The sequence below is a fragment of the Gigantopelta aegis genome, chromosome 12, assembly GCF_016097555.1.
Source record: "Gigantopelta aegis isolate Gae_Host chromosome 12, Gae_host_genome, whole genome shotgun sequence".
In the NCBI taxonomy this organism is placed as follows: Eukaryota; Metazoa; Mollusca; class Gastropoda; order Neomphalida; family Peltospiridae; genus Gigantopelta; species Gigantopelta aegis.
The window spans coordinates 33,097,154-33,111,810 of record NC_054710.1 but is presented as its reverse complement, the minus strand read 5'-3'; the positions used below and the strand labels follow the sequence as shown (position 1 = coordinate 33,111,810).

General features: G+C 41.7%; 1 long non-coding RNA gene across 1 annotated transcript in view; it reads left to right on the top strand.

Moving 5' to 3' along the window:
* Positions 1–14,535: 14,535 nt before the first annotated feature.
* LOC121386201 overlaps positions 14,536–14,657 on the top strand; it is a 718-nt gene continuing 596 nt past the window's right edge. Inside the window, exon 1 of the long non-coding RNA XR_005959601.1 lies at positions 14,536–14,644. This is a non-coding gene — a long non-coding RNA (uncharacterized LOC121386201). The remainder of the gene's footprint in view (positions 14,645–14,657) is intronic.

Below are 14,657 nucleotides of genomic sequence, written 5' to 3'. Positions count from 1 at the left end.
TCAGTGAGGTTATAGTTGATTGCGTTGGTCCTTTACCTCGCACTGTTCATGGTAAAGAATACTTATTGACCGTTCTTTGTAAAAATACACGGTTTCCTGAAGCCATACCTCTGAGCAATATTAGGGCTAAAACAGTTGTTGAGGAATTGATTAAAATCTTTACTCGATATGGATTTCCGAAATTCATTCAAACTGATCAAGGTAGCAATTTCACTTCGAAATTGTTTCAGCAAGTAATGGATGAATTGGCCATTAAACATCATTTTTCTTCTGCTTATCATCCTGAAACCCAAGGTGCGTTGGAACGATTTCATGGAACTTTGAAATCCATGATTCGAAAGTTTTGCCTGGAAAAGGGTAAAGACTGGGATGAAGGTATTCATTTGCTGATGTTTGCGATTAGAGATACTTATCACGAATCCATGGGATTCACTCCTTTTGAAATGTTATATGGACATTCAGTTCGTGGTCCATTACAAATGTTACACGAGTTTTGGACAAACTCGGAGGTAAAAAGTGAAACTAGTGTGTTGAAATATGCGATTGATTTGCGGGAAAAATTGCAAACAGTTAGAGAAATATCCCGAAATGTGTTATCCGATAGTCAAGATAAAATGAAAACATGGTTTGATAAAAGAGCTAGAGATAGATCTTTCGATGCCGGGGAAGAAGTGTTAGTTTTGTTTCCTTTGGTTAATCAACCATTAAGTGCAAAATTTCAAGGACCGTATATTGTTGAAAAAAAAATCAGTGCGGTTGATTATGTCATCCGTACTCCTGATCGTAAAAAGAAAACTCAGCTTTGCCATGTTAATATGCTTAAAAAATATTATAATCGGGAAAACGTCTTGGCTAATACAATAATTCTTTCAGGGATAGATTCTGATGTTAAGATGAAAGATGATAATTTTAATCCAGTTGAGCCGAAATTGGTAAATTCAAGGATATTGTTGAATCTTCATTTAAAAATCAGCCATTTAAGTGAAAAACAACAAAGTGATGTCCAACAAATCATTTCTCAATTTAGCCAAATTTTCCCAGATGTTCCTAGTCGAACAAATGTTATTAAACATGATGTTGATGTTGGTGATTCCAAGTCAATTAAGCAATATGCTTATCGAGTTAATCCACAAAAACAGGAACTTATCCGAAAAGAAATAGATTATATGCTTGAGAACGGCATTATTCAACCTAGTTTTAGTAACTGGAGTTCTCCTTGTTTACTTGTTCCTAAACCTGATGGTAGTGTACGGTTCTGTACAGATTTTCGCAAAGTTAATGCTGTGACCAAATCAGATTCGTTTCCTATCCCACGAATTGATGACTGCATTGATAAATTAGGAACTGCTAAGTATATTAGCAAGTTTGACCTTTTGAAAGGTTACTGGCAAATACCATTAACTAAACGGGCCAGAGAAATCTCTGCGTTTGTAACCGCTGATGGGTTATTCGAATATCTGGTTTGTCCATTTGGAATGAAAAATTCTCAGGCTACATTCCAAAGAATGATTAATCAGGTCATTTCTGGATTAGAACAATGTCAGGCTTATGTTGATGATATTGTTGTTTATAGTCATAGTTGGGATCAGCATATTAGTCAAATCAAGGAACTGTTTGGTAGACTTTCTAAAGCCCGGTTGACTGTGAACTTGGGTAAAAGTGATTTTGCTAAAGCTACTGTTGTTTTTCTTGGACATGTGGTTGGTCAAGGGCAAGTAAGGCCACTTGAGGCCAAAGTTGAAAGCATTGATGCATTCGGCGTACCTAAAACAAGAAAACAGTTGATGAGATTTTTAGGAATGGCTGGGTATTATAGGAAATTTTGTAAAAATTTCAGTATAATTACTTTCCCTTTAACAAATTTACTCAAACAAAATGTTAAATACATTTGGACCAAAGAATGTCAAGATGCGTTCAATAGTGTGAAAAACATATTGAAAAGTAAACCTGTGCTTATGGCACCCGATTTTAGGAAACCTTTTCAATTGACTGTAGATGCTAGCGATATTGGAGCTGGTGCAGTTTTGTCACAATGCAATGAACAAGGAGTATTTCATCCTGTCGCTTACTTTTCTAGAAAGTTCAATAGTCATCAAAATAAATATTCAACTGTTGAAAAGGAAACATTATCACTGTTGTTGGCCTTGGATCATTTTGAGGTTTACGTGTGTAACCCAATTGAATCAATTATTGTTTGGACTGATCATAATCCCCTTGTGTTTTTACATAAAATGAAAAATAAAAATCAAAGATTGTTAAGGTGGTCTTTGCAGTTACAGGAATACGATCTTCAGATATGCCATATAAAGGGAAAGGAAAATGTGGTAGCAGACGCTTTATCTAGAATGGAATAAATAATTGAGATATTGTTAGGTTAGTGGAAAACATAAGCATTAAGAAGATTAGTGTTATGCAATTCCTATAGTGTGTAAGGTTTTGTATATAGATAAGAATTACTGTAGGAATGTGTATATTTAACTTTATTTATTTAAACATATATATTTTATATAAAAACATTTAAACACTTGCTACTTGTTATGTAATTTTGTCAAGAACGTGTGTGCTCAATGTTTTAGCTATTTAGTCAATTTATTAATCGGGCAATTAGTTTATTGCATTGAATAATGTGATATTAAATATCACACAGTCTATATCTAATAATTGTATTTAATTGCATGTGATAACCTGTACACATGGCAATTGTTTAGTACCATGATTGGATAATTCGGATTTATCAATCTTGGTACACGTGACTTCTGCGGTCTATTAAAGTTTTTAATCCAGTTAGTGGTTATTGTGGATCGGGAAGGTCACAATTTCAACACATTTTTATGTTTATATCCAATTAAGATTCAAGTATATTGTCTTGGGCACATACCTCAGCTGTCTTGAATATCTGTCCAGAACAGTGTGTTAGTTGTTAGTGGTTAGTGAGAGAGAAGTCGGCATAGTGGCCTTACACCTAACAACTAACCCACAGTGACTCCAGAACCCAGTTTTACAGAGGCATCTTAGCGCTTAGACCTGGCCAGACATCTCATTTTACCAATTGCCTGATTTTAGACATTAACTGTAATATATAATCCTCCAAAAAAGTTAAGGATCATATATTAAATATATAATATTTTGTTATATAAAGATAAAAACTGTTATTTTTAGTTTCACGAGTAAAAATGAGATACCGTACTTTGCGTGTAGATTGTTTAACACGAGTATTCGCAATTTGCACGTGCGCACCTGGGCCTTGAAGTGGCTTGGGGTGAAAATCACAGTGAAAACGCAGTTTTAAAATCGCAAATTGAAAGCTCTTATGAAATTGAATGTCGTTAGTTTGAGACTACACATCGTTTAACGTTAAAGTTCAGTTACAATTCCACAACGATGTCATTTCACAATTGAAGAGCGAGGCAGAGCAACCGGAATGCTTGAAAATGGTCAAAGTCAAAGACAGGTGGCTAGAACACTTGCAGTATCACAAAGTGTTATTTCTAGATTGTAAAGACGTTGCAGCAATACTGGACAATTGCGTAATAGACCGCAATGGAAGACCGCGAGCTCCAAAACAGCGTCAAGACATATTTATGGTGACATTGGCGCGTCGAAATCATTTTGATAGTGCTGCTAAGCTGAATAGACAATGCCACCAGGCCACTAGAGTCCGCATCACCGCACAAACGTTGAGAAACAGACTCCGTGGAGCCAATTTCCGAGGCCGTAGGCCAGCAGTAAGGACTATACTGTTCCCACATCACTGCCAAACTCTACTGTTGTGGGAGTGAAACCACGTCAGATGGCAGTGTCGTCGTTGGTATCCTGTTCTTTTTACAGACGAGTCAAGATTTTGCTTGGACTTTAATGATGGCCGTTGGCGTGTTTGGTGTCAACCTGAACACCGATATGCTGACTGTAACATATTGCAACACGCTCGGTTTGAATATCTTTGGATGGTTGTACAGACTTATATGCCATCAGGAATGGAGATCTGACCGTAATTCGGTACAGAGATGAGATCATTCATATATTTGTGAGACCCTTTACAGGTGCAATTGGTCCTGAGTTTGTGCTAACAGACGACAATGCACGGCCACATAGAGCACGAATTGTGAGGGATTACCTGGAAGAAGAAAGAATGGATTGGCCAGCTGTTTCTCCCGGCCTTAACCTTATAGAACACATCTGGGATCAACTGCAGACACGGATTTCAAGACTTAATAACCCACCAAGATACATAGGTGACCTTGCAAATGTTCTGATTAGAGAATGGCAGAACATTCTACTGCAGAACATTAAGACACTTGATCCATAGCATGCAGCAACGTTGTAGAGCAGTCATTAATGCGTGTGGTGGTCATACCCATTACTAAAGAGCAATTATTGAACTGAATTTCACACATAATGAAAATGTCTGTTCCGCTGATCATTGAAAACATTAATCGTATGAATTTTTTACGTGTTTTCGTTTTTCTCAGAATTGTATGTTTAATCACATTTTATACAGATAACCACATGCACAAACAGTGAATAAACGACTATAGTTGAAACCAAATTTAAACATTTTATCTTTCCTGGTCCAGATGTTATGTGCAAAGTAAATACCGATCCCTAACATTTTTGGAGGAGTATATATATATATATGTCTTCCACTTAACAATCATCGCTTCAGATAGTCTTATTCAACTTACTGTACTAGCACAAAAACCATGCTATACAACCTGAGTCATCTCCTCCACTGCAAAATTGTCTTCCCCTGCCGGATGTATATCCATATCCGCGCATGGGCAGACCATCGTTCTCAATTCTGCAGTCCTCCATTGTGGATGTTCTGTTAACGAGTTAATTGTCTCACGTGAAACGTTTTATTAAAGTGTTTTTTTGTTTATTTATTTTCCTTAGCCCTTACCAAGACATACGTTGTTTTTGGGATAATTGGGGTTACGAATATTTCGCAATGTCTGACACGGCCTCATCGGGCTCAACCTCGAGGTTGACCGTGTGTGCCGAAGCCGGCTGTGGCAAGCGGCTTCCCCGGTTCGACTCGCACTTGTTGTGTCGGTCCTGTAGGGCCTGTTCATTTGACCAACAGTGCGAGGTTTGCGCAATATGGCCTTCGTCCATTTGGACGAAATTTCGTCGCCAGGTCCGGGAGGCGGACAGGAAGAAGGATGTACGTAAAGGAAAGGAAGAGAAGAGCGAGGAGACAACCTCGGGTGTTGTCCTCCAATCGGAGGTGCCGCCGGCTTCCGTGAAGTCCGGGGGCACTGTTCGTGCCAGGAAGGGTGGTAGGCGTAAGAACGCCTCCTCTTCACACCGCCATTCGGATGGCGTTGCTAGTGGTTCAGTGATGCCGGCCGGCGCCACTGGTTCACTAAAGTTCTCTGTTTCGGCTGAAGCGGAGAATCGGTTACCTGTTGGGGAGGCTGCTGCGACGGAGGCGGAGGTGGCGTCAACACGGGTTGTGCGCAAGGAGGCTGTGGTGGCTTCTGCCGCCGCGGTTCCCCTTTTCCCCCATCCTGTGGATGGAAGCCGACTGGAGCGGCTCCAGTTTGGTGAGTCGAGTGGCTCGAGGGCGCCGTCCCTCCAGTCTGTTTCGGACGGGGGTGTTCGGTTGACGGGGCAGGCGTTGGCTAGCGCCGTGTCAGCCTCGGTCGGTTGGGGTTTTTTACGAAATCCGACGTTCCGCCCGTTGTAGGGTGAAGCCGTGTGGATGCTGTCGGGGGCGGCGGATCCTCACGTTGCACACTGGGTGCAGGACTCGTTGAGTCCTCCCTATGTGTATGTTTACCCGGAGGGGCCGGTTCCTCCGGCTCCGGAGGCTCCGCCATCGGCTACGCCGGGTGTGCAGGAGACGGCGGCTTTTTAGGCGCTGCTTTGCCTACCTCGTCGGACCGAGGTAGAGGTTCACGGCGGTACCCTTCGCAGAGGAGGCAGGAGCCTTTGGTTCCTGTAGATTCTCAGAGGCACACGAATCCTTACTGGAGATTGATACTTTGATCGCTGGCACCGATCGTATCATGGGAGCGGTGGTGGAAGAGTTTCCGGCGGCTTTAGCCATCGGGAAAACTCTTACCCGGTACGAAGCTGGTGGCCCCCACTTCGTACCAAGCGTTGGGCGCATCTTTCCTGATCCGTGCTGCGGTTGTTTCTGCTCGGGTTAAAGGGACACTTTTTAAGATGCTATTGACTAACAGAGACGTTTTAACGATTGTAATTACATATCGAATATATTTTTCTGCATAAAATATTAGTGGCTGTATATTAAACGTGTTTCTGATCGTTCCAATATTTTTACTAGTTTAAATTTCATTTTATTTTGTAAAATATATTTTTTCGTACCTACGAAATTATTTGAAAACCAAATCCTGTTTGGACTTCTTACAAATATTAAGACGACCGGAAACACATTGAATGTACAGACACTGATATTCTAAATTTAATCGTAGAAATATTTAATTTTTCGGAAACATCTTACAATGCAGCAAACTCAGGAATGTCCCTTTAAGACTGATTGTCGTCCGACGTCTTTCGTACGTGTCGCCATCGGAGACCTAGAGATCATGGAGAAGTTATCGAAACTTCTCTTTCAGGTGAACAACCATCTAGGTACCTTCCTTTTTGGGTTGGATAAGGCTGTGGAGAGTCTTCCCCCGATGGCTCTAGGTTGTTTGGCGGCTGCCGCGAAGGCGTCGCATCTCATTGCCCAGATGTCTGGGCGTTTGTGGGCAGACAATCTCTTGTTGCGACGCGATCATTACTTGTCTGGGCTACGGGCTACCGGTGTTGTAAAGACGTATTTTCGCAGCCGGTCAGTGAGGGAGACCTTGCTGTTTGGGTCGGACTTCAGCCTTGTCATGGATAAGGAGTCTGTCAAGTTCGTTCCCATGCCCCAGCCTGGTAACGCTCTGAAGCGCCGTTCCGGTGCTGCTGCGTTTCGCCCGCCTTCCTCCAAGAAACCAGCTTTTCTTGAGGGGGTTCAGAATCCTAAGGTTTCTGCTCCTACTTGGCAATCTGGGACGGCGCCACCCCCCGTCAAACAGAATCGTGCTCGTCTGAGGGCAGCACGTTTTCGGGCTACCGCTAAGGGCACGGCACCTAAGAATGGTAAGCCGCCGGGGTGAGGGTGTTGCGACGACCGGCAACTGTTAACGGAGGTGCCGTTAGCAGACGTTCCCGTGGGCGGCAGGTTACGTCATTTTCTGCCACAATGGCGTCTCTTGCCAGACGACCTGGACCCATGGTTTCTGTCGGTCGTCAAGGAGGGATATTGGATTCCCTTTTCTTCGGCTCCCCCTCTCACTTCTTATGCCCAGATGCCTCCGATGTCGTCGTCCGACAGGCGGGTTCTGGAGGAAACGATGATTGCCGAGTTTCTCGGCAAGGGTGCCATCCACCAGGTGGATTTGGACTCCCGGGGTTTTTACTCCCATTTGTTCTTTGCCCAAAAGAAAAATGGCGAGAGGAGACCGATTATCAACCTCAAGCCGCTGAATGCATTCGTGGTCATTCCTTCCATGAAAATGGAGACGTACTCCAGGTTGGGAGTGGACGGCGTCAATCGACCTGAAAGACGCCTACCTGCATGTTCCGATTCATCGGGATTTTTGGAAGTTCCTGCGCTTCCTATTCGACGGCAAAGCTTACGAGTTTCGAGTGCTGCCGTTTGGATTGGCCACGAGTCCTCGTGCCTTTACTCGTGTAGTCAAGGCTGTGGTAGGCCATGTATATTTGCTGGGCATTCGCATGCACAACTACCTAGACGACTGGTTGATTCCAGCTTCGTCTCAGCAGACATGTCTGACGGGCGTGATACTTCTCTTGGGATTTATTCCCAATTGGGTGAAGTCGGAGCTGGTGCCAGCTCAGGTTTTCACGTATCTCGGAGTTGTCTTCAACCTTGTGGAGGCATCCGTTCCACCGATGGATGCACGCCTCCACAATTTCACGGCGCTGGCTCAGCGTCTTGCTCGGGAGCAGCGCATTTCGGTGCGCACGCTGCACGGGTTTTAGGGACATCTCGAGTCGTTGGCTGCATTAAATGTGCGGTTCAGACGATTCAAGAGACCTCTCCAGTGGCATCTCTCACGTGTGTGGGACGGCCCCTGTTGGGATACGTTGATTCCGGTGGGGCCTTGCTTCGGGCAGACGATCCAAGAGTGTCTGGTCGACAAGTGCTTGTCCCAGGTCATTCCCTTATACCCTCTTGCTCCGGAGTTGGTCCTGTTCACCGATGCTTCCTTAGAGGGGTACGGTGCGCATCTTGGGGATCAACATCTGTCAGGTGTGTGGAGTGCCTTCGAAAGGAGCCTCCATATCAATCTGCTGGAGATGGAAGCCGTTCGCCGGGCTTGCCTCCAGTTTCTGAGCATTATTCGACATCGTCGAATTTGGTTGAGGTGCGACAACACGGCAGTCGTCGCATACCTCAATCGTTGGGGTGGCACCAAGTCCGAGTCACTGAGTCGCAGGGCCTTGGAGATCCAGGAATTGTGCGATCAGTGGGGGATTGTGTTGACGGCAAAACAAATTCCCTCTACAGTCAACGTCTTGGCGGACGCCTTGAGTCGTCGTTCACCTGTCCAAACAGAGTGGATGTTGCACAAGGTGGTTGCGGGCAGGATTCTGCGTTTGTGGGGGAGTCCACAAGTGGATATGTTCGCGACCAGGCTGAACCACCAGTTACCGGTGTTTGTGTCACCGGTTCCCGATACTCTGGCTCTGGAGTACGATGCGTTGAGCATGGACTGGACGGGGTTGGATCTGTATGCCTTCCCGCCCCCAGTCTTACTCAGCAAGGTTCTGACCAAGGTCGGAATGCAACCGTGTCGAGTGACGCTCGTGGCGCCGGGTTGGGCAGCCCAACCATGGTTTCCTCAGCTTCTGTCACTGTTAGTGCAGGAGCCGGTGCGCTTGCCACTCCTTCCGGATCTGCTCAGCCAGCGGCTGCAGCAGCCGGTGTGACACCCGAAGCCGGAGGTCTTCCGGCTTCACGCGTGGAGGTTATCGAGTTTTCCCTGCGAGGCAGAGGCTTTTCGGAACGAATTGCTGAACTCGTTTTCTCTTCGAAGCGCCGGTCAACTGAGCGAGTTTACCAATGCCACTGGAGCGCTTGGGTTCGTTGGGCAGGTGAACGGGATTTCGATCCCTTGTCACCTACTGTCAATGACTTAGCTGAATACTTTGTGGCTTTGGTCCAGCAAAGGAAGCTTAAAGTTCAGACAGTCAAAAGTCATCGTTCTTCCATCTTCACTACTCACAGGCAGTATGGTCGGACAAACTTTTCCACGGATCTCGTATTGCATGATTTACTCAAATCTTTGCAATCCATGGTTGAGAGGCCTTCCATTTTGCCAAAATGGGACGTCTTTCTGGTTCTTCATGCGCTCAAGGGTCCGCCTTATGAGCCATTGCGGTTTGCCACTCTTCGACTTTTGACTTGGAAGACACTTTTCCTGGTCTCTCTTGCGGCTTGTCGCCGTATTAGTGAGATTCATGCTTTCTTGCATGATTTGGTCGATTATAACTCTGATGCGTCGGTTACGTTGCGGACTGATCCCATCTTTGTGGCTAAGAATCAGGTAACATGAGAGGAGTTTCCTCCGGAAATCTTTCAAAGTTTGTCTCGTACGTTGCCTTCTGATAATTCTGACCGTCTGCTTTGTCCGGTCAGGGCATTAAAGTATTATCTGCATCGTACTACACTTTTTCGTGGTGGGAAGAAGAGGCTGTTTATTTCTTACACTAAATAGCCGGGAGATATTATTAAGAATGCATTGTCTCGATGGATTGCTGCAACCATCAAGCTGGCGTATGAGACGGCAGGAGAGCATGTTCTGCGGAACTTCTCAGTTCGGCCTCATGAGATTCGAGCGATCTCAGCTTCCCTGAATTTTCACGATTCCTTGGATATTATCAAGGTGATGAATGCAGGAGTGTGGAAGGGTCGACATACGTTCGACTGCTTCTATTTTCGGGACATGGCACTTGGTCCCGATGGTACTAGACGTATCCAGTCAGTGATTGCTGGTCAGCAGGTTGTTTCTGTACGACGAGCCACGAGACGAGGGAGACCTCTATTCCGGTAGGCAGCTCGTACAGGTCGTGTCGGGAGATAGTTGAGCCACCTTTTTGGGGAAAGGGTGTGGTGGCTATCTGGGGCAGTCTAGTGGTTTCCTTTCACTTGTGAGATGGTTTTGCCTCACGCGGGGGGTGGAAGATGTTTATCAATTCGGGTATTGATATTTAATAGTCACTTAGACTTTTATACCTCGTATGTCTTGGTTGTCTTACACCTTGTCATTACTTGAGACGATTCACGTTGGTCGAATGGGCAAGTCCTCATGTTTTCTTACCTCCTCCCATTAATGTTGAATTCACGTGCTCTAACGGTGTTGAATCACGTCCGTTATAGCATAGTTGTTGTGCTAGTACAGTAAGTTGAATAAGACTATTAGAAAATTTGTTTCTAATTTTCATTATTATTCATACTTACCTAGTACTAGCACAACAGCGGTAACCTCCCACCCGCCCTTAGGAGCTCTTCCCTGGATTCGGTCATTACGGACTTTGAATTGAGGACGATGGTCTGCCCATGCGCGGATATGGATATACATCCGGCAGGGGAAGACAATTCTGCAATGGAGGAGATGACTCAGGTTGTATTGCATATCTGTTGTGCTAGTACTAGGTAAGTATGAATAATAATGAAAATTAGAAACAAATTTTCTAAATGAACCGACTATTCGACGTGTGATATCATCGCTTAGGGAACAGATAATAATCTCGTCCGTCGGAAGAACCAAGCACTTGACACTCCTCAAGCAGGTTGTATGAGTCCAATTCGGGGCCGTAGCTAGATGGTGGGGAGGGGGGGGGGGGGGGGGGGGGGGGGGGGGGGGGGGGGGTGGGTTATAGAAACTTAACGAAAATTATCTTCGTAACCGTTTAAGGAGTTTTAGACTATTAGCTACTCAGTTGCCTCCCCCCTCTCCCCCCCCCCCCCCCCCAAAAATAAATAATAAAAAAATAAAAAATCCTAGCTACGGTCCTGCAATTGTAATAACACGATTTGAAGTTCGGAAAATAAAACAATTCCCAAACGCCTTTCATTATAGAAATCACCTTCATTATTCATTTATAATACTTAAAGGGATATTCCTGAGTTTGCTGCAATGTTTTAAGATATTATCGACTAATAAAATATTTCTACGATAAAACTTACATATTAAATATGTTTTCTTGTTTAGAATATTAGTGGCTGTATATTAAACGTGTTCTTGATCGTTATAATATTTGTACTAGGTTAAATTTCATTTTATTTCCTAATTATTATTTGTTCGTACGTACAAAATTATTTGAAGACAAAATCCAGTTTGGGCTTCTTACCAATATTAAGACGACCAGAAAGACATTGAACATACATGCACTGATATTCTAAACAAGAAAATATATTTAATATGTAAGCTTAATCGTATAAATATTTTATTAGTCGGAAACATCTTACAATGCAGCAAACTCGGGAATATCCCTTTAATTAATGTGCATTTTGAAAATTCCATATAGGTTTTAAAGGGATATTCCTGAGTTTGCTGCATTTTTAAAGATGTTATCGACTAACAGAGACTTTTTAACGACTGTAATTACATATCAAATATATTTTTCTGCATAAAATATTAGTGGCTGTATATTAAACGTGTTTTTGATCGTTCCACTATTTGTACTAGGGTTAAATTTCATTTTAATTCCTAGAATTTCTTTTTTCGTACGTACGAAATTATTTGAAGAAAAAATCCAATTTGGGCTTCTTACAAATATTAAGACGACCAGAAACACCTTAAATATACAGGCACTGATATTCTAAACAAGAAAATGTATTGAATATGTAAGTTTAATCGTAGAAATATTGTATTAGTCGGAAACATGTTACAATGCAGCAAACTCGGGAATGTCCCTTTAATATGTAAGTTTAATCGTAGATATATTTTATTAGTCGGAAACATGTTACAATGCAGCAAACTCGGGAATGTCCCTTTAATATGTAAGTTTAATTGTAGAAATATTTTATTAGTCGGAAACATCTTACAATGCAGCAAACTCGGGAATGTCCCTTTAATATGTAAGTTTAATTGTATAAATATTTTATTAGTCGGAAACATCTTACAATGCAGCAAACTCGGGAATGTCCCTTTAATATGTAAGTTTAATTGTAGAATATTTTTATTAGTCGGGAAACATCTTACAATGCAGCAAACTCGGGAATGTCCCTTAATATGTAAGTTTAATTGTAGAAAATATTTTATTAGTCGGAAACATCTTACAATGCAGCAAACTCGGGAATGTCCCTTTAATATGTAAGTTTAATCGTAGATATATTTTATTAGTCGGAAACATCTTACAATGCAGCAAACTCGGGAATGTCCCTTTAATATGTAAGTTTAATCGTAGAAATATTTTATTAGTCGGAAACATCTTACAATGCAGCAAACTCGGGAATGTCCTTTTAATATGTAAGTTTAATCGGTAGAAATATTTTTATTAGTCGGAAACATCTTACAATGCAGCAAACTCGGGAATGTCCCTTTAATATGTAAGTTTAATTGTAGAAATATTTTATTAGTCGGAAACATCTTACAATGCAGCAAACTCGGGAATGTCCCTTTAATATGTAAGTTTAATTGTAGAAATATTTTATTAGTCGGAAACATCTTACAATGCAGCAAACTCGGGAATGTCCTTTAATATGTAAGTTTAATTGTATAAATATTTTATTAGTCGGAAACATCTTACAATGCAGCAAACTCGGGAATGTCCCTTTAATATGTAAGTTTAATTGTATAAATATTTTATTAGTCGGAAACATCTTACAATGCAGCAAACTCGGGAATGTCCCTTTAATATGTAAGTTTAATTGTAGAAATATTTTATTAGTCGGAAACATCTTACAATGCAGCAAACTCGGGAATGTCCCTTTAATATGTAAGTTTAATTGTAGAAATATTTTATTAGTCGGAAACATCTTACAATGCAGCAAACTCGGGAATGTCCCTTTAATATGTAAGTTTAATTGTAGAAATATTTTATTAGTCGGAAACATCTTACAATGCAGCAAACTCGGGAATGTCCCTTTAATAGTAAGTTTAATTGTAGAAATATTTTATTAGTCGGAAACATCTTACAATGCAGCAAACTCGGGAATGTCCCTTTAATATGTAAGTTTAATTGTAGAAATATTTTATTAGTCGGAAACATCTTACAATGCAGCAAACTCGGGAATGTCCCTTTAATATGTAAGTTTAATTGTAGAAATATTTTTATTAGTCGGAAACATCTTACAATGCAGCAAACTCGGGAATGTCCCTTTAATATGTAAGTTTAATTGTAGAAATATTTATTAGTCGGAAACATCTTACAATGCAGCAAACTCGGGAATGTCCCTTTAATATGTAAGTTTAATTGTAGAAATATTTTATTAGTCGGAAACATCTTACAATGCAGCAAACTCGGGAATGTCCCTTTAATATGTAAGTTTAATTGTAGAAATATTTTATTAGTCGGAAACATCTTACAATGCAGCAAACTCGGGAATGTCCCTTTAATATGTAAGTTTAATTGTAGAAATATTTTATTAGTCGGAAACATCTTACAATGCAGCAAACTCGGGAATGTCCCTTTAATATGTAAGTTTAATTGTTGTCACAAGTCAAGGGTACTAATATAAGAACCATATTATATTTTAGAACATTTATTGTAAATACTTGGGTAATTGAGAATATATTGTTGAACTGTGTGTCATAGCTTGCTACGGCAAATTATATTTTATACTGTAATCACTAGCAGAGGTGTTTGTAAAGAACTTGGGCTTGGGCTTACATTGGTGAACACTTTTGTTTGTGAGTGAAGCATGCATAGTGGGGATATAGTTGGGAGATGTAATGAGTTGTGGGCAGTCACATAACGTTCTTGAGAGAGAAACTGTGTGTTAAGATATTGTGAAATATTTTATTCTGTATAACTCTGGGTTGATGACAACCGTAAGTAGATTTTGTTTGTTTGTTGTATAACTGTGGTATACTATTGTGTATATGTGTTAGTAGTTGTATGTAACGTCATTGCAAAACAAAAGTCTTAAGTAAATCTGATTTATGTAATATTTAAGACACTTGTGAAGTGCGGACATTATATTAAGAGAAAATTGTCTAACATCTGATATGGTAATATAAATATTACATGGTTTTGATTAGGGTATATTGTATTTCAGTGTATTTGTGTATTGGGTCCTGGTGATGACGAACGTAGATGATGTATTCTGGGAGTTGGCGAAGAGTGAGTCTGGTGAATGGCCGGTGGTGATAATGGTGAACGAGAAGATGATCAGTGAATGATCGTGACGACGGTGTCAATGATTTTGGCGAACGACGAAGGTGATCTGTGAATGATCCTGACAAAGAGTGTTGATGATTCGGGTGGAATGATGGTGGTAATACTGGTGAATGGAGGAGATGATCAGTGAAGGATCGTGATGAGGGTACCAATGATTATGGGGAACTGAGATGATCAGTGAATGACCGTGACGAGGGGGTTAGTGATTCTGGTGAACGACAGGGGTATTAATAGTAAACGACAACGGTGATCAGTGAATGATCATTATGAGGTGTGATGATTCT